Source organism: Festucalex cinctus, chromosome 21 (assembly GCF_051991245.1).
Source record: "Festucalex cinctus isolate MCC-2025b chromosome 21, RoL_Fcin_1.0, whole genome shotgun sequence".
Classification (NCBI taxonomy): domain Eukaryota; kingdom Metazoa; phylum Chordata; class Actinopteri; order Syngnathiformes; family Syngnathidae; genus Festucalex; species Festucalex cinctus.
In genome coordinates this window covers 10,482,552-10,509,087 of record NC_135431.1, presented here as the reverse complement: position 1 = coordinate 10,509,087, position 26,536 = coordinate 10,482,552, and the positions used below count along the sequence as shown (strand labels likewise).

Below are 26,536 nucleotides of genomic sequence, written 5' to 3'. Positions count from 1 at the left end.
TTATCGATATCGGGAGTCAAATATCGTCACAGTATCGAATCGTGGTTTACACCCGTATCGTCCCACCCCTAGTATGTATGTAAGATTTTTTTTTTTTTAAGATGAGTGTACATGGAATCAAACCGAATCGAATCGCTCCACGAATCGTCTTGTATTAGGGATATATCGTTGAAGGAATCGGCATTGTTACAGGTCTGGCAAGTTCTTTCACATGCATGTAAAATGACAATAAAAAAAACAAACTGAACCATATCGAATCAAATCATACTCTCACTGAGTCCAATTGAGTTGTTCCACTTTCAAATCGAACCATGCGTGAGTCAATTTGCACCTTACGTATCGAAAATCTTACCAACATGTATTTTGCAGAGATCTACACCCCTAATATATACATATTACATACATCATTACATCTCATCTCAATTCTCAGACATTTTGAGCATTCAAGAGCATTTAATTTAAATATTTATTTTCAGGCTATTATTGCTACTTTAAATCGTTGACATTGCATAAAAATAGCAGACCAAGTGGAGAAATGGGCTCGTCTTGTAACTGCAGGTATAGCCAAATCTTGTAAAACCATCAGAAAACCTAAAAGCCTCAAATGCCGAGTCTGTTTTGTTCTGCAGACATCCTTTTGAAGTCCAGAACGATGACATGTTTGAACCTTTTTATGTTAATGCTAACACGGTTGGTTCACTTAATCTCATTAACTGATTTGAGATATATTTAGAACTCCCTATAAACGTAATTTACACTTGCAACATTATACATAGCGCTGCTTTAAATGAAAATAGCCTTTTTTTTGTCCAGCTTGCACAAAAATGTCGCCCGCTGGTTTCAATTGGCCGTGGCACCGCACATAAACCAGCGAGCGAGCCGTTAAATTGAGCAGCACATCCTTTTTAACAGAGTGAAAAGCCACATATATTATTTTTACATTGGCCTTGACGGAGGTTCAATGCACTCAACAGAGAGTGCCCCTTTTTTGTTGTGCCACGTTACGACTGTGCTGCCCTTCCTCGGCCGCGCACACACAAACGTACAAATAGTGGGCCGGCTGATGGAAGGCAAACTCGTAAAAGTGTCACATGGTCCCATTTACGCCAAAAGGAGTCACATGCCATTGTGCCCGGCTCCGTTTTAAATCCGTTCCGCTGAACTGAATGAGGGCGTCGGCCCTTTCCTCGAGCCTCGCTGTGTCTCGATGTAATTACACACAGTCCCTTTTATTTCTTGTTTATTGTCCTTTTCGGTCTTGTGCGTTTGCTACAGGCTCTAAGAGGCATTTTATTCGTGAAAAGAGCATTGTGATGGCGCATCGCAATTGTGCGGTTAACTTGTTACAAACTAAGCCAAGATTGTTTGTTGTTTTTTAAGGACAAGGCCGGCGAATATGACTTGAAAGTCGAGCCGAGCCCTGAAGGATGTTCCCACAGCCGACGGATATAAATTACATTCACGTGAACGTTTATTTCTACAAACGACCATTGAGGAGCTCCTCAGCTCTTTTGTCCAGCCCATAACCGATTTGTGTGGATGTACGACCACCTAGGATACAAAACCAGAATAGTGTTTGCTTCTCAATAGAGATCAACATGTATAAAATATGATCGCACAATTTTTTTTATTTTTTTTTATATCAGTAAAATGTACTTAAAATAATTTCAGAGGGGTTTTTTTTCATCTCATTTTTATTATTTTTTTAAATTCTGTTTACTGGAATATTTTGTATGTTTTTCTAAAAAAAATGTAAACAAAAAAAATAACAACAGAAAAAAAACATATAAAAAAACAGTCCATTTTAAAAAAAAAATATTCAAAACAAGCCAAAAAAAGTCAGAAAAACAAGGGGGGGGTTTCCAAGTGAATGCAATGTGCTTCCATACTTTTTAACCCCCCAAAATTTTAGCGTTTGATTCATTTTAAAATTCCTCATTCTTGTTCAAAATGGTAAAACATTGTGAGCTCACTGAAATTGAAAGTCAGTGAAACCATTTCATAATACTAGATGGCTATTTATTTTTATGACAATATATATATATTTTTTTTCATTATAGATAAATTGCACTAATGTGTCATAGTGGTCTGCATATATTTAGCTCAACTTTCCATAGCTAACGCTCCATTTTTGCCTCTTATTGTTTCAAGGCATAATCAGCAATCATTTCCACACTTGGGTTAATCAATTATTCCGCCCGTCCTGATTAAAGACCACGGAGAATCGCATCAATGTTGATCTGTTTTCCAATCCTAAAACACTGAAAAAGTTGTAACTTTCAGACATCAGATGAGGAAAAGCATAAAGAAAATGACAATGAAACCATGACCAATATGATTGAATGTTGGTTGGGTGCCCGCAGCTTTTGTTTTGGAACGGAATGCAAAATTATGCGTTTGCATGGTAACCAGTGGCTATGATATGGCGTGTTAGTTTAAGGAATTTCCTTGTTTGGCATTCCAGCAGTGTTCCTATTATTTTGAACACTGCCAATCGTTCTCAAATATTGTGTTTTGCGCCAAACCTATCGAAAGAGAGTCGCCTCTCTTTTCTTTTTCGACCTTTTTCCATTCTTTAGTAATCAGCAGTCAAAACGAAGCCGAACACTGACATTAATGCTCATGTGTTTTTTGTGAAACCTCAAACTACAACACTACAAAAAAATAAGACTAAGACTGGGCTGTTGATGGCAACAGCATTTATTTACAGATTACACAGTGATGCACCGTGAGCGATGCTGACTCACCACATGGTCCGAGTTGAATTGAAGTGGATTACAAACTTGATATTCACAGACAAACCGGACGATAATGTTAATAATGATGATAATAATGATAATAATAATTGATATAATTGATGTTTTTTTTCAATGAACAATAATAATAATAATAATAATAATAATACATAATTATTATTATTAATAATAGTATTAAGTGTATATTTTTCAAATGAACCATAATAATAATAATAATAATAGGTATTATTATTATTAAGTGTATATTTTTTAATCAATAATCATAATATTAATAATAATAATAATAGTAGGTATTATTGAGTGTATATTTTTTAAATTAACCATAATACCTATTATTATTATTAATATTATTATTATTATTAAGTGTATTTTTAAAAATTAATAATAATAATAATAATTGGTATTAAGTGTATTTTTTTAATGAACCTTAAAATAATAATGATAATAATGATGATAATATTATCCATCCGTCCATTTTCTTAACCACTTAGTCCTCGCAAGGGTTGCGGGGGTGCTGGAGCCTATCCCAGCTGGCTCTGGGCAGTAGGCGGGGGACACCCTGGACTGGTTGCCAGCCAATCGCAGATAATAATAATAATGCTAATAATGATAATAATGATGATGATGTAATTCTTAATACAAGTAATTGTTTATTTTATGAATTATTATATATAAATATTTTTTTTAATACACTGGAGCATTGTAAGCATTGTCTGATGTCAGACATGCAACAGTGTGATGTCCTGCGTCAGATTGTCTGTCATCACTTCAGGTGTTCACATGCTATGCTATGCTGTGCTGTGATGAATTAGCATCTCCCAGCATTGCACCAAATCCTTTCCATGTCAAGGCCGCAGCATCCTCTACTGTAATGTATGAATCAGGCTTGTCAGATCACATTTTTCAGTGCCTTGAACATAGAAAATTATTTATTTCTTTTGTCTAATTGCCATAATTTCAATCTCTGGTTTCATCATTTCTCTTTGAAATTCCCCTCCGCCATTTTTTGTTTCCCCTCCGCCATTCATTGCGCACATTCATCCCTGTGAGGCACACTGGATGCTCATCAAACTTGATTAAGGCTAATATAAGCCTTTTATGTACATGAAATCATTTTACATACCTTTAATGGCTGCCCACATCTGCACTCTCGGCTTTGGCTTTGAAAAGTGGAATAATTTCAAGGCTTTGAGGATGATAAAGAGTGATGGAGGCCGCTGTATGGCGCGGCAAAGCGTGCTTTTCCCATATCAATCAAGGCCTATGGATGGCGAGCCTAGTTAGCGGCCCGCGATTGTATTGAGGCCCTGGGCCGGGCTTCCAGCATGTCCCCGGGGCCCGCTCCCTTTAGCTTGGCCCAGTGGGGGGGACGAGGTGGCGCCTCTCCGGCCCCAAATCCGGCCCACGTTCATGCGTCCGTTCGGATCCATCATTGCGGGGCTGGTGTGGCGGGGCAAGGGCCGGCCTTTGTCCGGCGCCGCATTCTTTGGCCCATTGTAGGCCCACCGCGACCATTTAGGGATTTTAAAGGCTCGTTTGCACAATTCCTTTTGTCGGCGACCCTCGGCACAGAAAAGCGTCCGACGTGGGGTAGGGGGGAGGCCAGCGGTTTTTCAAGTGAAAGGGGGGAAAGATTTCAAGTGGGGAATTTAATTTGTTGGTGATGTTAATTTTTAATTAGTGGAACCTCTAAGGATGAACACAATCCGTTCCGGTATGCTGTTTGAGCTCTGCTTTATTTTCATGTCGTCACAATTTTTCCCCATCGGAAGTCATGGGAATTAATATCCTGTTCTGGGGTCAAAATTAGGGATGTAACGATATCCAAACATCACGATACGATATCACAATTTGAAGGTCACGATACGATAATTATCACGATATTGTGGGAGGGGTTGACGATATTTAACACATTCACTGCCAGGCCAGCAAAAATGCATTGCATCATTTGACGTCTTTTTCCGTCAAAGGCAGTGAATGAGTTAAAAAAGGTCACAATATTGTAAAAATAAGAGCTCATACCAAAAAAAGCACAATATTGTGCTTTTGTACATACCAGCAATGCATATAAACCACCTACAATCTCTAATATTGAGGCGCTTACTTGTTAATGCACGCACGCATTGAGTTCCTCCACATAGTGACTCGCTTCACAGGCAAATTATCTGACAATTAGCACAAATTTTAAACATAGAAGGCCAAAACAACCCTAATGAAAATTAGATTGCACTAATAAATTAGCCACCAGAGGGTGCTAGAACTGCACAAATGGAAATCAATAAAACAATGTCTTAACTCGGGATTTTCAAAACCACTTTTTCCAGATCAATACCAGTACGAGTACTCAAATCTTTAGTCACCGATACCAAATGCCGATACCACTTGCACTTTTAAAACACAAAATTTCCCGCCACACAAAAATGATAGATCCCAATATAGCATAAAGCATGTTTCCTTAAAATGCATGAAATTAATGGCAATTTTCTATTCTAATTTCTAGTTCCTGACCATCGACTGCCGTTGCTTGAACCGATACCTTGAAATAAGGACTGGCGCTCACCCATCCCTCGTTTTAACTGTCGTGATCCAGGTGCAATGCAAAGGTAAGTCGTTTTAAACGCTTTTAATTGCTGTGGTGGGTTGTGCGTCTGGTACACACACAATATTACACAATAACTGGCCACATACATCATCTGAAACATTTAATAATTGTTTCAATAAAACAAAAAAATATATCATAAACTACATTCTACCCACCAGAGATGCTGATTATTTAATGTCACAGATCGCTATAGATGTGTTTTGCTAGTCAAACTTAGCTCTAATGTGTTTTGCTCTGACCAGCCAATCAGAGAACAGGAAAATGCTGACCTGGAAGACAACATTGCTAATATAGTCAAAATTGCAGTCAGCCAGCATGACCTATTCTGAAGGCACTGGGCAGATTATTATTTGACATGGCAACAGATGGAGGCTGAAATCTGATTGGGCCAAAAAACAAAACAAAAAAAAAACAAAAAAAAACAATTAATCCAATGCCTAAAGAACAATAATTTGAAAAACATTAATGACATGAATAACGACGTTTTCCGTCCTCATTTCTTCTTTTGCAACAAATTTTAGAAAATGCCAAGTTATAATCCTTGAACGCTCGCTGACTCGCTGCATGTTTAAAAAGTACTTCTCTGTCCGTCCTTGGCCTACAAGGCAGCCATGTTTTTCTCATGCAGAGCGAGCGAGGCCAATGTCGTAATGGGATGTACAGATAACGAGTCAGACGCTTTGCTTTTTCTCAAGAGTAAAACAAACGCACAGCGCAACAAAAGCTATCGCCAGCTCCTCCCGCCAGCCTGTATGAAAACAAGCCGTTATCAATGAGGGGGGGGGGGGGGGGGGGATATTTCTGCTGGTCTCTGCATTCCCGGCCTAAGCTGTGAGGGACCTTGGTGCGAGAGTTATTTTGACTGTGATAAATGCTGTATGTGTGTGTTGCATCACCCATCTCGCTTATCCCGCATACTTAATGACATCATCATCTGTGCAAGCGTTTCGATGGCAGATGATTTAAAGGATGTCGTTAAAAGTACTTGATATTCAACGGCTGGCGCGACCACCCTTGCGCCACTTTAGCGCCTTAATACTGATGTAGATGCACTCGGATGTTGCTGTTTGCCGCTGTAAGAAATCAGCGCTCTTATTAATTCATTCTAATATCGCACTTATATCTTGTTCATTCCTAAATTATGGATAATGCGAACATTATTAGATACAGCGATGCCTTGGAATACAAGTTTAATTCAGTTGTAACTCAAATCACTTGTATGTTAAATTAACTTCTGCTTTGACGTTAATGGAAATGCATTAATGCGTTCCAGCCTCCCATATTGTCTTTATTATTATTATTATTATTATTATTATTATGAAAATAACACTTGCTACGCTACGCTAACACTGGCTAATACTGAGTGAGGGCACAATATGATTGGCCTTTTTTAAATTAATTGCCTCCAGTTCCTTTCTTTTTTTTTTTCCACTTCTTGGCAAGCAGAGAGGGGAGGGGCGAGCAGTTACGCATGGAGGAGGGAGGGAGAAAGACGAAAGAGACTTTGTGTGAACACGGATGATTTTTTTGCTACGGTGATAAATGCATCGTCCTATTTTTATTTTTTATTTTTTTTTAAGATTTAAGAAAAATGATGTCAGTGGGTACTAGTTAGCCTCAAGGAGAACATGAATAGTCTGTGTTTTAAAAATAGATCACTAGTGATGGGACAATGTGACTTACTAAAAACAATGAAAGCAAAGGAACTATGTTAACGTTTATTTACTTAAGCTTAACATGGTACATGTTTCTTCGCTAAAAAATATTCTGTATTTTATTTTGGAAAAAAGAAATAGACCCTGTTTAATGGGGGGGGGAATGCTGTATATATTTTTGTCATGTTTGCCATACCGTCAGAATCGAATATCTCGGGATGTTACGATGCATCAAAAATCAATGTAATATTTATATAAACTACTTAAAAAAAGTATCGATGTAAAAAATAAAAGCATCGATTTTCAACTGACTCGGGCAGTTTTTTTAATCGTTTCTAGCGGGACCCTTTTTTGGGGACGGACACGTTTTGCGGATATCCCGTATTGTTAGGCAGGTCTTTGTAGACGCCAGTAAAAACTTTGTAAGTAATCAATATCATGTTTTAAGTTTTGTAAGTGGCTCCTCGTTTACTCAGTGGGGCAATTTATCTTTTGTGCGTTTATGAAATACGCGTCTCTGATGTAGTGTCTTAGTAGTCCAGTAGGGGGCCTCATTGTTACACTTGCTGAACAGACTTCGTGTTTGTCATTTGATTTGATTGGTCTCAAACAGCAAAAAAAGAAAAGAAAAAAAGAAAAGAAAAGAAAACATAACAAAGGGAAGGGAAGAAAGAAGCCAAACTTATCAAGCTAGCCTCCCCATTACATAATTTAAAATCAGAATCCATAAAGACATACACAAGTTTTTCCAATACGTTTTAGAAGAAAAGAAGCTTAAGGACAAATCTCCTCGTGAAGGAAAAAGAATCGAGACGAATCGTGAAAAAAAAACTTCTGGAGCTTCATTTTTCATACTATCTCTCTTGCTGCACAAAGCTGAGAACATGTTGCAAAGGCAGAATATTAATCTTAACCACAAAGCACTGATAACAAGATTAAAATGTAGTTGAAACATCAAAATTCTTAGTTTTTTTTTTTAAGTTATAAAAAGTTAATGTTTGTACAAAGGACTAAATGTTGATGTTAAAATAAAAACGACTTTTGGTTAACAAATGTTATTTAAAAAAAAAAAAAAAGTGTGTTGTGTGTTGGCCACCGGGGGCAGTATAATACTATAATTTATACACAAATAAATAAATCATATCTACTGCAAGTGATGCAGTAACTGCGGTAACATCAGTTATTTTTGCAGTGGATAAAGAATATTTGAATATTGTTGTATTGTCAGTATACATATTTTTTATTTTGTTTTTATTTTGCACAGTTTGTGTTCAAATAGTTTCATTTGTGTACCTTAAAGGGATACTTGACTCGTTGAACAATTTTCAGCAGTGAAAAGTTCACATTTTGTCCAGAATTAATTTGATAACGTCATTATTTTTCATGTGCAATTAATTCCTTTAAAATATTTTTTTCTACTTGCTGTCGACTGATGATGACATCACTTGTGCTGAGGAAGTACGTAACGACCAATCACAGCTCACCTGTTTTCAAGGGTTAATCAGCAAACTGAGCCATGATTGGTCGTTACCTACTTCCTCAGCACGGGTGATGTCATCATCAGTCGACAGCAAGTAGAAAAATGACTTTTTAAAGGTATTAATTGTACATGAAAAATAATAGTTACCACATTAATTATAGACGAAATCTGAACTTTTTACTGCTGAAAATGGCTCACTGAGTCAAGTATCAAGTAAGCAGTAGTCGTTCAGGGAGGTGGCCATAACTAATGTCAATTAATCGCACATAAAGAGAAAGAAGCAGCTATCGGCAATTCTGAATCCCGTGTTTGCTTCCTTAGCTTTTATTTGCATTTTAAGTATAATTCTATTCCACTTTCTAACAACAGGGGGAGCCCTAGTGCAAGAAAAGCTCATCGTAGCACAAAGCCGAATAATCTGCTTCTATTTGGCCGCAGCAATTACAAAAACAAATGAATTCAAATGCGATTGATTGATTGCTCCTCGGCTATCTGATAAAGCGTCGGAATATGCGCACGAGCTTGACGACTGACGTTTATTCGCGTCGTCCGAACGCCGCGCGTGAATGGTCCGCCCCCTGTGGAGAGGTTGATGGCAGCAGGCTAATCTGATGCAATGTAGGATACGTAAAGACTCTTACGGCCTTGCAAAGCACATTGTTATAATCCTGATTGGGTTTAGCGCTCAAGCAGAAAGCAATGCATTCCTTCCTATTGTGTTTCATTCAGCGGAAAAAGCTTGAGCGAAACAAAAGAGGCTGCGCATCTCAATCTGCGGCTATTGTTCCTCTTACAGTGACGGGCAGAGTCTGGAGGGAACTTTTACGGACTTAACACTTGACTGTGAGGAGGAATCTCTGCTTTTTATTTTTATTCTTTTTTTTTTTCAGCTGGATTCGGAGTCCCTTCGGGGAAACGGGGAGGGGTCATGGCTTGTCACAAAAGGTCACAAAATGTGATGACGTGTAAGGTGGTGATGAACCCAAAGGAAAAAAACAAAACAAAAGGTTGCTATGGAAAAGCAGATGGCATTCGAGCTGTATACAGCTTTTGAAAAATGTTTTATGAGGTAGATTGTGTTGCATCGTGTGATTTGTTGGACTTGTGATTTGTTTGACGACAAGGCCTGGCGAATGTAAATTTGTTCTTTTCCTCAACTGAGGAACGTATGTCATTGATTGACATGATAGAAGCCAGTATCGATTCATAAAACAAATTGGGTCTTTTAATGTTTTATTTTCCTATAAATTCATCTGGAGATATAATTTTACTTAAAGGCCTACTTAAATATTATATATATATATATATATATATATATATATATATATATATATATATATGTATATATATATATATATATATATATATATATATATATATATATATATATGTATATATATATGTATATATATATGTATATATGTATATATATATGTATATATATATGTATATATGTATGTATATATGTATATATATATGTATATATATATGTATATATGTATATATATATGTATATATGTATATATATATGTATATATGTATATATATATGTATATATGTATATATATATATATATATATGTATATATATATATATATATGTATATATATATATATATATATATGTATATATATATATATGTATATATATATATGTATGCATATATATATATGTATATATATATATATATATATATATATATATATATGTATGCATATATATATATATATATATATATGTATGCATATATATGTATGCATATATATATATATATATATATATATATATATATATATATATATATATATATATATATATATATATATATATATATATATATGTATGCATATATATGTATGCATATATATATATATGTATGACAGTCTTCATCCATCCGTCCATTTTCTTAACCATTTACTTTTTTCATTTTTCTTTTTTAATGGGTACGCAACATCGCCAACTACTGGTCTGGCATGTGATTGTGATTTGCAGATTCATATGAACAGGAATCGTTCTGACATGTCACCACTCTTTTAAAAAAATAAAAATAAATAAAAAAATTCCTGTTTTTACTTACTGCCATGTAAACATACTCTTAGCTGCAGTCAGGCTTAAAAAATAACAAAAGTCAAACCACTATTTGGAAGTTTAGTGCGTCCTTGGCTCAGAGCTATTTTTTTTTGTCTGTAATTCTGGTTTGATCTATTAGTTTTACTCATAAAGCGGACATCTTCTGGAACACTGACTACAATTTCTTTTATTTGGGTCCCATTAGTGTCTGTCTAGCCATCATGTGGGAAATTATTCAACCTAGTATATTCTTTGCCCCTCAAAACCTGCTGTGACAAATTGTGGTATTTTGACTAACCATTTTGCGAATGCACCCGAAAACTCTGTACATATGCGTAAACGTGGCATAATGTGTCTCCTTGAACGTTGCCTTGCACAGCTGTGTGTCAAAGGTTGCGAAAGAGAAAACGCGTTGACTGATTTCATCTTTGAATCGTCAAGATTGAGACGGGTCAACTGTGTCAACTTGCCGAGTCATGTTTGAGGAACGCCAGAGATTTTTAAAGCTCTCTTGGAGCACACCACTTTCTACATCAGGGGTGTCCGAACTTTTTCCTCTGAGGGCCACACGCAGAAAAATAGAAAGCTGCAAGGGCCACTTAGATTTTTTTTTTTTTTTTTTTTTTTTTTTTTTGTTAACACATTCATGGCCAGACCAGCAAAAAATGCATCATTTGACGTCTTTTTCCGTCAATGGCAGTGAATGAGTTAAACATGGTAAAAATCAATGACGCAATTATAAATTGTTGATATATGTACAGTTACGTACTGAAAACTGCTAACAGTCACAAGGCAAATAGTGACTCCTGTGTGCCACTATAATAGATATGCCTCTCCACTGAGCAGCAGCTGATCCCAACTTGACATTCTGAACCACAAGAACAATCGGTCGTCAACTGACCACACTTAACAACCATTAATGTGATGTTGTCACATTTTTTTTTCATTAATAATTAACCATTAATTAATGTGATGTTTTCACAAATTGGACGTTGACACTAAGAAACTAGTGGATGAAACTATTTTTATTTCTGGAACTGAATTTATTAGCTGCAAATTTGTGTCTTTGCATAGCTAGAAATGTTTAATCCACCCCTTTTTTTTTTCTTTTTTTTTTTTTAATAAACAGCATTGAAAAAATATTTTTAATATTTACTGCAGGCCGCCAAAAAATGTATGGCTGGCTGCAAATGGCCCCCGGGCCATAGTTTGGACACCCCTGTTCTACATGGTCCTTTTCCTTCTTCTCGGCTTTTCCTTTTCTTTTCTTTTTTTAAATTTGTATTACACGGAGCTGCACTTCCAACAGCATCTAACAGGAAGTCATTCACTTCCTAATTATCTGCACATCAAACAGAGGCCGCCGCGGAGACGCAGACCATAAATTCAAGCGCCCCCCCATCTCGCCCCTTTGTCCTCTTCCTCCTCGATGCTGTGGTCCGATAGCGAGGCAACAGCTGCCTCTAATTGGGGCTGTATGGTTCAAACTGCAAACATATGACTTCCCCTCCCGTCCGCTAATGCCAGGGCCGCGGCGCGCAGATCAGGTCACCCGCACGGCGAGGGATGAGGTTTCAGATAAAGAGAAATAAAGCCCCTTGATGGCACACCGGGGCAGCGCGGCGCGGTTTTGCGTCTGTGAAGTGGTCTGGCGCGGCCCACTCCGACCGCACGGAGGCCCCCGGGGTCAACGGGAGCTCGCCCAGATTGACAAAGAGGAAGAGAGGGAGAGAGTGACAGGCTGCGATAACAAAGGCAACCACAGTGCGGTTTGGTGACGGCTCTACGGGTGAACGCTGACGAGTTGTTAGATCCGGCCCGGCCCAGATGTTGCGACCCCTGGAGATGTCTGCTACACTTGCACTCATTTGCCCTGATTGAAACCACCGTGCAAAAAAACGGCCCTGCTGTTTCAATGATCTTTTTCACAACGGTCGCTTGCCCTGAAGCTTTACTGTACGTTGTTTAAATACAAATAGCGTTCATCTTCAAAGAGTCTCGACAATTAGGCGCCACTTGCGCCTTTCCTCAAATAAACGCCATCACCCTTATTCAAACTTTTGTACAAATAAGGAATTGTCTTCAAGTGTTTCCTTACTTCAAAAAACATCCCACACTTTTTGCGGTTGAGTAAATGAATGCCTTCAAGTTAAGATTTCAGGAAATAGCGTTTGTATGTGACAAAAAGGGAAGTTTACACTAAAAACTTGATACTTGGATCATCCTTTTCTGATTGTAGTTTATTTAGGACACTGGATATAATTCATGTATGTGGACATTGACCATCCATGTATTTTCTATACCACTTAGTTGTCATTAATGCTGCGGCTTATGTGGTAACGATCAGGTGTCCCAAAAATTACATTTCGACAATAATTTCATAGACAACTTGACATTTATAACCACAGGGAGTTTCTTGAGTCACTCCTCCCACCGGTTAGATGTTATTGTCTTTTTATGTTCTTTGGTTGAAAAATGAATTTTTCTGCTCTTTACTTGTGACGTGACAGTAAACTCCGATTCTCATCTCATTTCCATTCTTGAGAGGAAAAATGTCATCAAAAGTGAAGAGCAGGATCCCTATTAGTATTACCAAAAATAAAAAATAAATCAGAGAATAATTGATTAAAAGTATGGATGGGTGAGTACCGATACCGATACCAGGCTGATACCAAGCCTTATTTCAAGGTATCAGCAGCCCTGTTGTGGCCTTTTTACAATCAGGAACTAGAAATTAGACATTTGAAGAATAGAAAATTGCTATTAATCTCATGCATTTTTTTTTTAAATAAATAATGCTATATTTTGATATATAGGTCTTTCCTTTAAAATGATTTGTCATTGTTTTTTGGTGGGGTAGTGGGGGCATTATGTATTGAAAGTTCTAGTGGTATCAGTGCTGGGAAGTAATGCAACAATTTCTCCCAGTTGTCACGTGTTTCTTCTTGTACATAGTTGCTCAAAACTGCAAACATCATAGATCGTCAACATGCCATCTAACCAGGGATGTTCCGATCACATGGTCGGAATCGGGGCCCTTATCGGAATCTGTATTTGGTTTTTAAGAAGCAAAATAATCCAGAGGTGCACAGATATTGCCTAAGGGGAAAAAATATTTTAACGTTTTCTACTATGCACGATCTCAAAATCGCCGTAAACAGCGGAAGGGAAGAGCCAGCGGGGGAAGATTCTGGTCGTTGTCGTGGGAAGCTAACGTGAAGCTAGCATCATGTAACAATGATCATGTCTAAATTTTACTGAAAATTGTAGACTCTACAGTACAAAAATATTTTAACGTGGAAATGATGGTGCTACATTTAACACGAGCAATTTAATAACACGTAACCTGAAAAATTTGGGGTCATTTGCAGCATAAGCATTTCTTGCGAGAGGTGTCACCAATGTTAGCAGGCTTTAGTAGCTAGCACTAGCATGTAAATTGGACCCTCAGAAATTGAACGAGCCCGTCTATTGTCTCTCATGGCCTCTTGTTCTCAAAAAACGACCACAGTGGGAATTTGACTTGCTCTGGGCTATGTGCATATGCGCTTTCTTTACAACATTCAGCAGGAAACTCAATTAGCCAAATCAAAGTGAAAGGAGCGCAGGGAGTGCGCACGAGGGCGGGGGGGGGGGGGGGGGGGGGCGCTGTGTTTTATGAACATGGGTGGTGGGACGGCAGCATTGTGACAGCGGCGGGTATTAGGTGTTGGCCTGCAGCTTTTTTTTTTATGTAAAAGAATCACGAGTGGGCATCTGACTCTTGTTAAACAGTGGATGCGACAATTAAAGCTATATGGGCTGGCATAGCCTTGTTGTGCGGATACATTAGCAGATTAGATTTTAAAGGGACATGTTTAAAGGATGGCCAGTAAATAGTGTTCAGCACTAATGCGCGCTCGGCATTGAGGCACGTTTTCAAAGCGCAGTTTTAAAAGCACGTTAATGGAAGTCTATTAAAAGTGGTGTTGGAAAGATTCATTACCGCTCGGCAAACTGCTGTGTGAGCTGATTTTGATTAATATGGTCATCATTGGAGATGCATCCATCTCTTTCCCACAGCGCTCAGTCGACTGAAAGGCTCTCACGTGTGTAACCTTTCACCTTGTATTGAAGACAATCACTCAACTGCTTGTTTTTCAAATGGGCACGTCTTCACTGTGATTAAGCCATATTGGACGTACTTGCATAATCTGCCTCCGTGTTTAATGCATTTCAAGTCGAGGAATTGTGTTTCAACTTTGTGAACCAGCCTATTATTGTTTCATACATAAATAGACCCTTTTATAACTGTTCTTCTAAGAACAGCATTTTAGTCTTGGGTGTCAGAGTGAAAGTGACTCAACTTGGTTTGGGGCAGTCCGTTCTCCACAAAATACTATACGGGAAGCTGCAAAAACCACAATATGCTGAAGGCTTCCCTCACAATGAGACATGCTACCAACCACAAGCAGGAAGGGGATACATTTTATTCAAGAGGAGACTGAATGAAGACAGTAAAAAAAAAAATTGCCACTGCAGCAAAATGGAGACTGCGGAGTATAATACTGAAGCTATTGTTAGCATGTGTGGTTATTTTTGTCCTTTCTAGACATGCAGCCTCAAACATTGCAGTTTTGCAGCCAGTGAGATACCAACAATGCTCTAGCATGAAAAAAACAAACAAAAAAACATATAAATACGTCTTTGGGACACTTAGAACATTAAAAAAAAACGTATTTATACGTTATTGGGAGCAAATGAGTTAATGTTTGTATAAAAATGTACTTTTAGGCCATGAATATAAAACAATCAAATGAAGAACAGTGAGAACACCAGTAACGGAGACATGCTTTTTGGGCGTGACAACGTGGTCTTTCGTCGCTGTTAAATGTACGCGGTTTGTGACCTGAAAACGTACAGTATGTTGGCCCCATTATTAACCAATGATCCCCCGCCAGAGTCCATAATTTGGTCAGTTATCCAATGGTGACCCTGTGTGGAAATGTCTTTGTTTTTATTTCTGAAAGTGACCACAGTCAAACTCGGAAAGTGTCATTATAGGTTGCGGGGCGTGTAATGGAAAAAGGGGCACAATTTTAACAATCCCAGAATCTAGAAATTCTTTCACCATTTTTTGTGCGTGTGTTTTGAAGTTGGGGGTGTACGGCATGGCTTAGCTCACCCTCTGTTTCCAGCCCTCTCAACAAGTCGGCTCACTGGATGTCCGTAGTCAGCAAATGCAAGGGGGTGCGGACAAAAGGTCCATTCTCGCAACAATAGGGGGCATTTAGACCGTCACATACCCTGGTTTTTCTGAGGGTGAGGATTTCGGGTTGGGGGCGGGGAGGCAAGAGAGCTGAGGGAGCGAGAAGAGATAGCAGTGGGGGGGGGTACTTCAATGGGGAAAAAAATGCTATCTATAGAAAAGGGTTAATGGTGTCCAAAAGCTAAGCTTACCTATGGGCCAGGTCAGAGGTCAGGTACTAGACACACAGAGCAATCCCTGTGGTAGACTGGATGGACAACATAGCTCTCTGAACACAACACCTGGGCTGAACACTGCTCAACAGACTAAAAGTTGGCATGTATGCATGAGATGCATAGATAAGAGCTTTGTAAGGAAGCTCCCGAGGCAGTCTTCATCTATAGGTCGCTTGCACATCGTAATGCATCATGGGAGTTTTTCCTTCGGGCGCCATATTGGGTGGCCGCCGGTTCACAAGGTACACTCGCGAGTTACACGGTAGAGCTTATCAACCTGATGTAATTTTCGCAGTATTTTCACGATTTACCGAAAGATCAAAAACAACGATACAGGCAGAAGGTGTCTCTGTGTGGCGGGATTGATCCTAATTACGTCCTGACCAAGGGTGATTTTTTTTTTTGACGGAGAAAGCTTGCTGGCCAAATGTGACTTCTCTGGACATCTTTCCCTACCTCGTGTTGACAACATGCTCCATAACACGCCAACAAATCCCTGGAGGCTTACAATTATTTTGTAAGCGGGTGGATACAGAGTGTAAACTTTAACATCGCATCAGAAGAAACGGTTGCTGTTGCACGTAAGTAAACCACATGGTGTTGGTAATTCTGCACACATAAATGTTGATTTGTTCTCAGGCTTCCTGTTATCATTGTGTTTACATGCACAGCTGGGTTTACCTGATGTGGTTTTTCTAATCATTTTATAACAGGCAAATATGGCAGAGCGTATAAGAATAAAAAGTAACTGCACAGCCTCCCCGTGGCTTAATTAAATTTAATGCTACCCTTTCACTAGTTACATGTTACTTAATCAACTTATTCTAAATGGTTAAGGTTAACCACTCTCAGAGGACGTATTTTTAGTTTCAGTTTCCAGTACAATAAAACGTGTTCATGGTAACTACTGAGCATACTGACAGCTTTTCTTATGATCTCACGGTTAAGGAGGCTGTCACAACACCCAATTTCTGTCTGGTGCCAGATGGCAACAATTCCCATCACTTGTCACGACAACACCAATAGTATTACCAGGTATGTATGGCTTTACTTTTTGTAGTTTCTTATTTAATTCTATGTTTCATATTTTCATTACAATGTTTGTAATATTTTCAGATTCAGGCACAGATGAGTTTAACTGGACGGACTTCTGCGACTTTGTGGTGTGGACAAAGTGTGATCGAGCGAGTCCACCCAGATCGCTCGTTTTGGCCAGCTGGAAAAGCCAGTGTTTTTTTTTCCCCCAAAGTCCCCTCCTTACCTGAACTGCTCGGGAGAGCATTTACTAGATCAGCAGTGGACTTCCAGTGTTCCTGCTCAGCCGCTGTCACCTACCACTTGCTCATGTACTTCAAAGATGCGGAATAAAGTAGTTTTTTGTGCTGCAGCAGATTGTAAAATCAAATGATATCACTTGAAGTGTGCCAATCTAGACTGCCAAAAGGACAGTGGTTTTGTGACAAGTGTGAAACAAGGATTATTGGGAAAACTTACATTAAACAAATTTAAAAGAGAGCAACTTTTTCCTCTGTACATAGCATAATGAAAGTCATTGTGTACCCCATCAACATTACATCATACCGTCATCTCAGGATGGTAGGCACCTGTGCTAAAATAAACTACATTAATTAACAGTTCAATTTTATCCCTGAAATTACTACATCTAATCATTATTCACTTCATTTTTTGTGCTTTTAGAAATAATAGAGATTTATGCCATTACTTTAAGAGGGACCATATTGCACATTGAGTCAAATCCTGTCATTTGTCTTATGTATAGCTTTGTAAACAAACCCAACAATAGAATTTGTATAAACGCTGCCTTTATTAGCGCCAAACAAACAGTCGCATGTTGTCCTCCTCCAATGCTTTGATGCTCGCCTTCGTTACCATCATGTCATTGGCAATCAAGTCGGTGTGGCATGAGATCCCTAAAGAAAAAAATTAATTAAAAAAATCACAAAAAAATACGGTACCAGTAATAGGTTTAATATAGTAAAGTAGTATAGTTTTTTTGTCAGTGTAAAAGAAATGTACACATTTTGTTGCATTTTTTAATGTATGAACATTGCTACAGGCAAATACTTATTTCTATAAACACTTCCAAATGTCTCTAAAATATTAGGTGCGTGTACACACACAAACACACACATACATTCACTCATGCATACAATATATCATGTAATGAATTCTGAGTGGCATACCAGAGTCAATGATGTCAGCAGTACTTGAGGGTACAGGTTACTGGAGCCATCTGGCTGCATAACTGCAACAAACTCTCTGCCACTTCGAGTCGTCTTTTCTTTGCTTGTCTCTCCTGTGCACGTTCATATCTTGGCACCGACTGGGCTGAGACATAGATGTTGTAACTTGGGACCCAACTTTAATGTTGGAGCCCAGTCGGGATGATTGGACAGAAAAACGGGCGCAGGGCGACCTGTTAAAATAAACAAATATATAAACAAATAAAATATGGAAAGACTGGTTATTTTGCCGCAGTAGGGTGGCCATGAATAAGTTCTTTAGCATGATGTGTAGGCTACCGGGGGTCTGTTTTCTTGCATCAGCCCCTTCTGTCTCTTTTTTTTCCAAGTTTACATTTTGCCACCAAAAAACATGTTATCGGCATTAAAACCCCAAGACTAATCAATCCAATTTCAGCAGTAAACACTTTGCACTGGCACTACTTGGGTGAAAATGTTCGATGTTAGCTTTCGGCTAACGTCCGCTAGCCAGCTTGTACTACCGAACTTGCTTGCTCATGAATCCAAAACATAAGCAACTTGCCCATATATGGGCGGTCGAAACGTTATTAATCCTCATGCATTAAATAAAGGTAAACAAGCTTACCGCTCACAAAGTGATCGCTGCACACACGAGCCCAAAGTAACGACTTCCCTCCGGAGTCCGCACTCCTCTGTCTCCAGGAATTCGGAAAAAAGACCGACCATTTTCCCCCTTGGCTTTGTTCGAACAGCCAACGATGCAGCAACAATGTACCATTTTAAACGCAGACAACAAACGTGATAGATACGTGTTAGACCGAATCGCTACGTAAATGGAGGCCACCCAGCATGGCGACTACGAGAAATCCGAGGCGGAAGTGACGACATGTGCAAGCGACCTATAGCCTCATTGCTAACGGTTCATCTTGAGGCCTATATAACGAGTTATATGCAAAAGAGATGTTTGGAAAAACAGGACGTAGTTCAACTGTAGTGCCAGATGGAGTGAAGATTAAGCTAATCGACAACAAGCTTCGTGAGCAGCATTCTGAATCCAGAACAGTTGGATGACCCAACGCGGACAATTCAGGTTGGACATCTTTGTGAACTGGACACCGGACTAAAATAATGGACAAACAGCCATTCCAGTCGAAGTTGTTTTTCCAGCTCACATACCAATTTTTTTTTTTTCCTCAGGATTGTAAGCAATTGCCTTCTAAACAGGTCTATCGTGATGAAGAAGCTTTATATGGCCCAAACCGCACCTGTTTTGGTTAAAAAGTCGCTAAATGGCCCCTTAGAAAGAAACACCTGGTTATTTGCAGAGCCCCATAAGAATTTAGCTTCACAACTGTTTCATAAATCAAGTTCCAAGAGGTATTTCTATTACCTGGTCATCCAGAGCTTTAAGGAGTCCGTCTCATAAATATTGCCATAAATATTCTCAAAGATTTCGTAATTATCATTGTAACATTGGACGATATTGCCAAAATAGGCACATATCTTGGTATATTGTTGTACTACATTTTCACGTAGCTTTTGCTTAATTCCCTCAGTCTCCAATTGACCAAAACGTGTCTCTTAGCAGCCACATGCCGAGTAGTAAATATAAATGACCCTTGCTCCCCTCCCTTGTTTTTATTTGTTAGCCTGTCTCATTCAGAGGGAAGCATTCAATGGGGGCTTGGTTTTCACAGTTTTAAGGGCAGAATTTGGATATGTTATGGACTACTTTCTGTTTTTAAGTTGTTTTAGTACGTTATAAATAAAATCTCTAGTCGTATTAGCGCTTTGCCTACATGCGTGTCCACTTTCTATGATCATTACGGACTTAATCTGGGAACGGTAGATGTCGCATCATAAAAGACAAAACATTTCAAGCCCGATTCCTACTAGCGGGATATGACGATGGGCAGCGACAACGTACAGTCGCATGTTTAGCTCATTTCTGAACTTGGTCACTTCAGACGATGAGTTAAGCGCCGATGCGTATCAGTACCTCCACATTAAAGTTGGTTGCATTTTGTTCAGCAGTTGGGCGAAATCTTACTTACCTTAAAGCCAGACGTAGCACCAAGCCAAACACCAAATCTTTTATAAATCCTCCTACTTTACACTGCATAGTTTTTGTTCATCTACTGTCTATGCTAACGCTAGCGCTTTCCTGGCTGCATTCAGTCAAGTAGATGCTCGAGATACATTTTAGGGTCTAACAATGAAACATACTTATTGAAATGTATTTTCTGTGCCATACACCACGTTAACATCAGAGGCAGTGTAAACAAAAAAAAAAAAAAGCTACTTTCTTCTTCCTCTATTGGCTAATTTTCATTCAAATCAGCGGCTGATACTCTAAACGCGATGGACACTGATCTTAACCTGTGAGGAGTAAGGGTCATTTTGATGGGTTTGTATGTGTAAGAACACAGAGAAGGTCAGTTTTTTTTTGTTTTTTTTTGAGTAGGTAGAGAGAGAAAGAGAGAGAGGGAAGATGATCTTCAGCGGTGCACAAAGCGAGGGTGCGAGCACCGGGAGCGCTCCCCTTTTACAATTGGCCTTGAGGATCGTTAAGTGATTGTGTTACACAGAACAGGTGAACTGCGTCTCTCTCCGCCTCGTCTTTTATATTTCTCTCCCCATTATGATTTACAGGGCTATTCTTCTCGGACCGCCGCCACCCCGCCGTAACTTGTGCTGTTCTTTTGAAGGCAACCTGCTTGCTGCCATTGTACCGCGTTAGCTTTGAAGTGCCCAGGTCTTAAACGAGGATGAGACGAGGAGAGTGAATTTCTACAGACGGTCGGAAAAAAAGGGGCTCTTGTTTCTGACAGGTGTCTTTTATTGAAGGGAGTGTGCAGGGCTGCTGTTTTGTTGGAGATCGGGTTCCGGGCAACCCCATCACCTGCTAATTGAATAACATAAGCTTGCCATCTGTGGAGATTTACCGGAGCTGACCTCAATGTACTGTTTAGATGACTGAGTGGTTTACAATACCTTAAATGAGTCATACTGTCCTTAAAATGACACATACGGTCTTCTCTCGTCAAGTTGTCAGAAACAGTTTGAGGTAGAGATTATTGATCGTTTTCTTTTTCTTTCTTTTTCTTTCTTTCTACCTTTCTACCTTTCTTTCTTTCTACCTTTCTACCTTTCTACCTTTCTTTCTTTCTACCTTTCATGTCACTTTGCGACATCTTAAGAGACATAGGCAGAAAGCTATGTTAAGCTAAGCTAGCTACTAGCTAGTGAAGCTAACATGCACCAAGACAAATTTAACCGTTCATAACAATTTAGTGGAAGATGTTTGGCTCCCATGAGGTAGTAATGTGACATCACTTAAGATTGTTTAGTGCAACTTTACTTTCAAACACCAAAGCGGAGTAATTTTACCTCCAAAAGCAAGCGGCTGGTTTGCTTGTCGTAAAGTCCTTTGATTGGTTGATTTTTACTTGTATATATCGTGACAGAGACACTAATATTTTACAATAAAACATCTTTCAGAAATATTTTTTGCTTGATTAGGGACTGCTACTATCATGCTTGCTTCTGACACTGGCTTCCTACCGGGCATTCCAAAATGCTACATTCACAACACCAGAGGTGTATCAAGTCTAGAAACGTGGGCCGTTTGAGGGGACCAATCTGTCCTCCCGCTATGACATTTCAATTTGCCGACCTAGTTAAATAAGGTAGTTCAAGGACAACGTTGTCAGCTGGAGCCCACTTCCACTCATGTACACAGACTGAGTGCCATCATGCGGAAGCTAATCACATCAGCTGTTATCTCTTCATTAACTCCAGTCTAAACAGCTCACCCGAGTTTAGCGTGGCTGTGTGAAAACGAGAGTATGCGTAGAAAATCATGCGTAACATTGCCACGAGGATGTTTGCGTGTTGTTGTTTTCTGTGTGTATCACCGCTAGTTATTTACATGGCCGTTAATGACTGGCAGCAGAAATAGCACCGACATGCCATCTGGGTCTGGCCCCAGGCGGGTGTTTTCAGTGGGGGGGTTTGTTGGTAGAGGGTTGCCGGACAGTACTGCAGATTCGGAGATAGGGGTAGACCAAATACACCCCTCCTCCCGTCTATCGGTTTGCCTGGTGCTTGCGGTACGATGGCGAGAGACTGAACACACAGCTGTCCTCGGCCATTATCAGTGATGGATGAAGCCGCATCCGAGCATCAATGGCATGCCCCGCTGCTGCCCCCCCTCCCTTCACCGTGTCCGCGTGTGTTGCTTGTGCGACAAAGACGGAAGGGAATATCCCGGCGACATAAATTAATCACTGCGGCGATTTAAACGACAAGCGCTGAAGAACAAAAGGGTGAATGTGTGCGCAAGATGCCTCATGCAGTAAATCTTCCCGTTCTATTGGATTTTGAGTGGGTGTTGGCTTATTGATGCAGCTGTCCTAACCGCCAACTTGTTTTAGCTTCCGGTGATAGAGCCACCTGTGATGTGCTTTGACAGGGCAGGATGTCTCGCTCAGTGGTTACATTTACTAGATTTGATTTGTAAATCGCTTTACGTCACAATGAACTCCTTTGATGTGATCGGCAAATACTTGCATTACTACTTAAATACCTTGTCGAGAGATTTCAGATATTTTTGGGGCAATACATGGAACGGAGTCATTTATTTTTATTGCTCGTGTCGCAAGTACAGATCAACACAATTCACTTAACAGTTACAATAGGCTCTCCTTCACGCCGGTGCATGCTTGGTACAGGATGTGAGTATTCAGCGCAGCAATGTCCAGCATGTTGTAAAACACAGCAACAGGCCAGCGCCGTGCTCCTGCGCGCACCGTGTATTTCCGCACCATCTGGTTCATCACATCAACGCCGCATTTTCTTGTATTGTAGTCTGTCACTGTATTTGGCTTCTTCTTTACTGTGTTGCCAATCTCCACAACGTCATGCATGCTGCTAAGGATGTAGACGAGGATCTTAGGCCTTGGTACGTACACTGTCAGCGAGGCACCAGGTATAAAAAAAACACCTGAGTGCTGTATTGCGGAAGGTCCAAACACTCCTTGGCTGCTTTGGGCAACTCCCGGTGAGCTTTATTCATTGTGCCAAGGAGCGTGGTCTTCCGTCCGCGAAGTTGTTTGGCGAGTGCCAGAGACGTGAAGAAATTATTTGTTGTTACCGTTCTCCCTTTGTCCAGAAACGGCTCCATCAGCTTCATCACCACGTGTTCTCCCACTGTCACCCCCGGCGGACGGCTGGAGTCTTTCCCAAGATGGGGGATGATGTTGCAAACATATTTTGTCTTCAGGTCACATGCCACCCAGAACTTAATCCCATACTTGTCTGGTTTTCTTGGAATGTACTCCAAGAAATGGCAGCAAGTCTTTGTTGGGAGCAGCTGTTTGTCTACAGTGATGTGCCTGCCTGGATTATACGACGAAATGTAGTTTGCGACAAAGGACCTCCAAACAGCAGAGATTGCGGCAAACCTGTTGGTCTCAAATCGTTCAGCGCGGTTCTCCTTATCATCGAAGCGCAGGTGTCTCATGATGTCCTGGAATCGGTTTCGGGTCATAATCTTCATGATCAGAGGGTTTCCCAGTTTCTCAGACCAAGAGTCGCGCAGCGATGGAACCTTGCTAACAAGTAGATGATGGCAATGAATGCCATCAGCTCAGGGACAGACAAAAACCATTTCAATTCTGTTCTCAGGCCGTGCTTAACGGTCCAATGCTGAATGGAGCGGAGCATGTCAAGAGTGATAAAACAGAGGAAACTCTGTAGACGGGTCGTTGCTCTTGGTCGGACCGAAACAGCTGGCTGCCCATCCGCCGAGTAACATTCAATGTGCCTGTGAAGGAAAGGCCTCCCCAGCTGCTGCTCATGCCACACTGTGCCTTCTTTCGTCTGATGTTCGGCCCCAGGGTTCATCTCCAATCGGCCTTTCTTTCGTGGTGGCAGCGCAGTGTTCTCCTTATCCTCCTCATCCTCCTCCTCCATTTCCATTTCCTCCTCCTCCTCACCTAGTGTGATCATAAATGTGAGATATGAGCAATGAATGCAGTATCAAAATGTGTGCAGTGAAAACCTTAACCGAGGTTAGAATCGATGCAAAAATATCATTTGGATTATAACATCTCAAGCATGCCTCTTTTTGTATTGATGTACTGTAGGATTGCTTTCATCTTTTCCTGAAACATCTTCTTTTCTGATAAACAACATCATAATGTAGCAAAGAAAATGGGATGTTTAGGAAATCTTACTCGAAAAATCCTGCTCTGCTATCTATCTGCATCGGAGCTGATAGGGTCAACTTCACTCTTTATCGTCTCCAAAGCCTTCTCAAATTTGTTCAATTTCGGCATCTTTGCTTCACTTGTATTCGCTCTTCTCTGTGCTACAACATCAAGCCTTCTACCGAGTGAAGCTTGGAGGCACCCTTTTTATAGTGCTAGCTGAAGTGAGGGCGGTAGCAATAGGCTGTTTCTGGGGATGTGGAAATTTGCACCAGAAGTGGTCACTCATCTTCTCCCAACATCCCTGTTTGTACAACTCTTTGTGCCACACCCAGCCAAGTAAGCCACAAAAGAGGGGAATCTGCATTACAGTTTAACCCCACCCCGCCCCCTGCCACCCCCACCAGCAGCCGTTTCAGGTATTATCCACATTTGCAAATGGAAAGGTGTGAATAGTAGCCAGCATAGTAGCATCAACTAGCAGCATCTTGGCTAAAGAACTTCTAGAAATGCTGGCTATTTGTTGGTTAATCTTGAGGTAAATATGCCTCGGCTTCTACCCGTCAACCCTTCTTTCGGATGTCAATGTTGCAAATGATGTGATGTGATTGACCTAAGCTGTAATGTGTCCGAAAGGTCCTCAAGGCGCTTTACATTCGACTTCTGGGGGTTTAGTATCTTGCTCAAGGATATTTCGACGTGATCACAAAGGCATGGGATCGAACCCACAACCTCTGGGTTGGAAGCGGTGGTGGCAAATCCAGGTCCAGAAAGTAAAACCCTGTCACAGTTTGGTTTTAGCCCCGAGTGCTAGCTAGCTAGCTCCATAGCTAGCTAGCTCCATAGCTAGCTCCCAAGGTGTTCGTTTATCTGCTAGGGCGCTAGCTAGCTAGCTAGCATCAGAGGCTAAAGCCAAACTGTGGCAGGTTTTTTACATTCTGGACCTGGATTTGTCACATCTGGTTGAGAGACGACCATTCTGCCACTGAGCCACTCCGCACCGTGTTTGTGATTTTTTGGTGTCCTACAAGGATGTAGTGTTGACCAATGGAAAATGCTGTCAATTCCGCACTAAAATTTTTAAAAGTTTAATGGCAAAACCAAATTGGGATTTGAGTGTTGCATCCACCAGTTGATGTTATCAAAAGTGCATGTGACGAATGAGGTTTCCATAGGATTCAATGATGTCCTCCACTCCTGCCAATTAAAGTAATCAGTGTCACGCCTGAGTTGATCTAAACCAGCATTGAGCCTTTCTTGAGTCCTTCAGCCTCCTTGCCTGTGAACACTATTACCTTATTCTTCCAAGCCATCGAGCCATTGTCCCCCCCCAAATCGAATTCATCCATAATTAACGTTGTGTGTAATCCCGCGAGTTGGCTGATGGATGTCCGAAAAACGGACTTAATCCCTGACCGAGGTTTTGGCTGATTAGATTAGTGTGCACTGACTCATATTTTCAACAATGGCGTCGTCTGACTCAACAGCTGTCAAACACGAGAGATGGGCATAAGCCTGCCATTAAACATGCTAATTTTTTTTTGACTTATCCGCTTACATCGGGCGAAATATGAACATGTAGGGGCTGCAGGTCAGTCCACTCACTCGTCGTTCATCGGCCCAATCGCATCTCGGCGGCACTGACGGGTGAGGCGGGCATAGACGTGTTTCTTATAAATCTAATAAGACGCAGACATTTGCATCTGTGTCGAGTCTATGAAGCTGAAAAGCAGTAATGTTATTAAAATGAAGACTGGTGGTCGAGTCTGGAACGTCCTGATCCATCACAGGGAATTGACAGCGGGCAGACGGGCCTGTAATTGAGCGGTCATGGATCACAGATTCATAAATTTACGCCGGCTAGAGAAGATGGCATTAAACAGGATAAATATATCAAGGCATGAAATATAGTAAGTAGTACTTTAAGTTTCAAGATTTTTTTTTTTTTTTTTTTTGGTAAAGCCTGAGAGTGGACCGCTGTGAGGTCCCAATTGTTTTTGCAAGGAATTATCAGTTAGTTGTATTTTTCACTTTCCTCCTCAAAAATTGGGAGGAATTCCGCCATTTTGAGTT

The 26,536-nt window shown here is 40.2% G+C and overlaps 1 protein-coding gene and 2 long non-coding RNA genes across 6 annotated transcripts in view; 2 read left to right on the top strand and 1 right to left on the bottom strand.

The window, feature by feature from the left end:
- The window catches only part of eva1aa (eva-1 homolog A, regulator of programmed cell death a), a 282,265-nt gene that overhangs the window by 95,278 nt on the left and 160,451 nt on the right, over positions 1-26,536 (top strand). For all 4 annotated transcript variants that reach the window (XM_077511030.1, XM_077511023.1, XM_077511024.1 and 1 more), the window contains one exon: positions 5,257-5,359. The gene's annotated coding sequence lies outside the window, so the exon portion shown is untranslated. The remainder of the gene's footprint in view (positions 1-5,256; positions 5,360-26,536) is intronic.
- On the top strand, positions 16,262-17,509 carry LOC144010503 (uncharacterized). Its single transcript, XR_013281238.1, has 3 exons — positions 16,262-16,607; positions 16,975-17,061; positions 17,143-17,509. It is a non-coding gene; the product is annotated as an uncharacterized LOC144010503 (long non-coding RNA).
- LOC144010502 (uncharacterized) lies at positions 17,833-18,954 on the bottom strand. Its single transcript, XR_013281237.1, has 3 exons — positions 18,877-18,954; positions 18,231-18,463; positions 17,833-17,957 (listed from the first exon to the last, which is right to left on the bottom strand). It is a non-coding gene; the product is annotated as an uncharacterized LOC144010502 (long non-coding RNA).